This window comes from Grammomys surdaster, unplaced genomic scaffold (assembly GCF_004785775.1).
Source record: "Grammomys surdaster isolate TR1022 unplaced genomic scaffold, NIH_TR_1.0 1164, whole genome shotgun sequence".
Taxonomy (NCBI): Eukaryota; Metazoa; Chordata; class Mammalia; order Rodentia; family Muridae; genus Grammomys; species Grammomys surdaster.
In genome coordinates this window covers 5,344,031-5,347,573 of record NW_021605583.1, presented here as the reverse complement: position 1 = coordinate 5,347,573, position 3,543 = coordinate 5,344,031, and the positions used below count along the sequence as shown (strand labels likewise).

The 3,543-nt window shown below is 48.2% G+C and overlaps 1 pseudogene; it reads left to right on the top strand.

Annotated features, from left to right (window-relative positions):
- Positions 1-682: 682 nt before the first annotated feature.
- On the top strand, positions 683-1,822 carry LOC114635041 (annotated as a pseudogene).
- Positions 1,823-3,543: the final 1,721 nt, after the last annotated feature.

Genomic DNA, 3,543 nt, shown 5'->3' with positions numbered 1-3,543 from the left:
AACTTCACCCTGTGCCTGGCATTTATGACACACTGCCCTACAGTCTGAGTAGCCTGTTTAAAAGATCATATCTTATCTCCCCAACTGTGGAATGTAGCACGTGCTGGTCCTATCTTATTAATCACTTTTCTCTGGTGGACGTCCCTCCCCAACATTCAGCATAGTATCTGGACCACTGGCTTGTTTAGTAAAGATCTGATGACGGTGGTGGTGATGATGAAGGAGGAAGCAGAGGAGGAGGGGGGAAGGAGGATGAGGAAGAGGAGGATGAGGAAGAATCCATAGGCCATCTCTAATGAGGTTGTTACCCTGCCATCATAGATATTAACGAAGACAAAGGTCACTGAAGCAGGGGGGTGCCTGGGCTGGATGTGAAGGTACTCAGCCGTTCTACTTCCAGAAGCAGCATGTCTTAGGCAGGAAGTGGTACAGAGAAGCCTCATAGCAAGGCCTTTGCCACCCCCATTGCTAACAGAGCAGTTTGGGCTCTACTGGACAACGACTCCTTTATCATATCCTACTGGGCTGCAGTTTGTTAATAGAGGAATTGCAAGGCTAGAAATCAGTAATGGGGTTTCCAAGATATCTCGCCGTCTATGCAGCACTGAGTCTGCACCTCTGTCTACACAGCAGCTGCTGTGCTTTATAAAAGAGAGACAGGATATGTTTGATAGAGGCAGGTATGGTGCGGTGTGCCTCGGTGGGCCCATGCTGAGACATCCCTTCCTTCCCCCTGAGGTGCTAGCCGTAGGATGGGTATAGTGTGGCATACAGTTTATTTAGGGCATGGGAAGGGGAGTTGAGAAGGGGGTAGAGGGAGTAGAGAAAGAGAGAGAGAGAGAGAGAGAGAGAGAGAGAGAGAGAGAGAGAGAGAGAGAGAGAGAGGAGAAGGAGGAGGAGGAGGAAGAGGAGGGGGAGTAGGAGGAGGAGGAAGAGGAGGAGAGGACAGCCAGGAACACGTGGAGAGAGAGAAGGAGGAGGGGAAGTAGAGAGAGAAAGGGGTCAGGGAGAAAAGAGGGAGGGAGCAGAAAAAGCAAAGAAGGGCCAGAGTCTTTAATAGCAAGCCAGCCCCACCTGGCTGTTGCCAAGTTAACTGCTGGGCGGACCCTGGAAGGAATGCTCACAGCAGCCATGCCACTGTACCCCCATCATCTACTTCACAGTTGGAGGACTGTGTGAAGCCATGCGCATGCTGCTGGCTGACCAGTACCAGAGCGGAAGGAGGAGGTGGTTACCAAAGATACCCGGATGCAAGGCTTCCTCAAGCCCACTTGTCTGTATGAGCAGCTTCGCAAGTTTGAGGATGGAGACCTCACCCTTTACCAATCTGACGCCATCTTGAGGCACCTGGGCCGTTCCTTTGGGCTTTACAGAAAAGACCAGAGGGAGGCTGCCATGGTGGATTTGGTGACTGATGGGGTGGAGGACCTTCACTGCAAATATGTCACCCTCATTTCCACCAAGGATGACAGGGGTAAGGAAAACAATATTCAGGCCCTGCCTGAAGCCTTTTGAGACCCTGCTGTCCCAGAACCAGGGAAGCAAAGCTTTTTATCGTGGTTGCCCAGATCTCCTTTGCCGATTACAACTTGCTATACCTGCTGCAGGTCCACTGAGTCCTGGCCAATGGCGGCTTGGACAACCTCCCTGCTCTCTCTGCCTTTGTGGCTGTCTCAGTGCCTGGCCCAAGATCAAGGCCTTTCTGTCCTTCCCTGACCATGTGACTTGTCCCATCAATAGTAACGGCAAACCATAGTGGACTGAAGAGATGAGAGCTCTTGTCCTCCTTTTCCCAGGACTAATAAAGTTTGTAACACAGAAAAAAAAATCAGTAATTGTATTCACTTATTCGTCCATGCAAGGACACATCCTCTCATTCGTTCACCAGCCGTCTACTCTACTCTACCGTCAGTTACTTCACTATTAAAACCGATAGTGAGATGCAATAAAGAAAGAACTAAAGTAGACCTGGCCTCTGTCCTTGCTAAGGTTAAGATCTTCCCGCTAGCGATCAGATTATGGCACACAACAGACACGGTGGTGCATAACTGCACTCCCAGTGCTCAGGAGGCAGAGGCAGAAAGATCACAAGTTCATGGTATATTCATCCCTATATAGTAAGAGACAGTCTGGGCTACATGACTCTGTCTCTCTCCGAAATTATCACATACTGTGGAGTGCAAAATTATGACTACGTTAAGTGCTCCATGGGAGGGGTATCTGGACACATGAAGGCACGTGGTTGTAAAACTTAGAGAAGAAAGGGGACCCTTTCACCCCACAGAAAGCAGGAACTATATAGAAACCGATGTCTGTGCCAAGCCTTATATGGCCTCAATGGAGCCCACCTGTCACTTACACTGATATATGTTCCTGGAGGAACAAACTGACCAGCCACCTTGTAGCTCATCTTTGCAGAAGTCCTGTCCAGAGGGCAGCTAGACAGAAAAGGTCTACACACTAAGGATGTAACAGCCAGACACTCAACTAGCTGTCTACAACTCACCGTTCACCCATTCCGCTATCTTAAATGGGAAAAGACACCAAGTGTTGTATATGAGATGAACAAGTTGTCCCAGTTCCCCAGTGTTAGCACTGAAAGCCCCATCTTCTGGTGAGTTCTTTTGATTTTTCTTTTTGAGATAGGTCTCTGAAATTCAAGCTGGTCTGAAACTTACTATGTAGCCCAGGTTAGCCCCCTAACTTGAGATCCTCCTGCCTCATCCTCCGAAGTGCTGGAATAGTGAACATGTACCACCATACCTGGCCATCATCAAGTTACTAAATGTTGTCAGGTGATGTTCTGTGAAGCTGGAACTAGGAACCACTGTCCTAAGTAACCTAAATGCTTTATGGCACCTTCATGTACAGAATCCTAGTTTATTTACTGCCTGGTCCCAGGCCTAACCTGGGTTGTTATTTCTATGGGTGACATGATATAGTCTTCTCTGTTCTTTTCCTCTTTCTTTCTTTCTTTCTTTTTTTTTTTTTTTTGGTTTCTCATTGGCTCCTTCTCCCTAGGGTTGTTGATTATGCCTAACTCTGACTCCTTCCATCAGTGCTCCCTAGGCCCAGTTCAGTCAGAAGTGTCTCTCCCTCTGTCCCACCTCTGACCAGGACATCCCCTGACAGTCCCTCTGACACCTCACAAGAGAAACATTTGGGGTGGTGTCTGTGATAGCGCATGGCAGAGAGATGGCTCAGAGGGTAAGAGCACTGCTGCTCATCCGGAGGATCTGATTCCCAGCCCCACGTCAAGGGGCTAGTGAATGTGTAAGTAGCACAACAGAGCTACACAACAACTCTGTGGGTTGGTGAGCCTCACATAGCTCCAGTGTTAGGGGATCGCACACTGTTTTCTGGCTTTTGTGAGCACCTGAACACATAGGCATGTTTGCGTGCGTGGGCACGTGAGTGAGCAAGTGCATGCGTGCGCACACACACACAAATGCATATATACAAATACATACACATATACATACATATATATACACAGACAAATGCATATATACAAATACATACATATATACATACATATATATA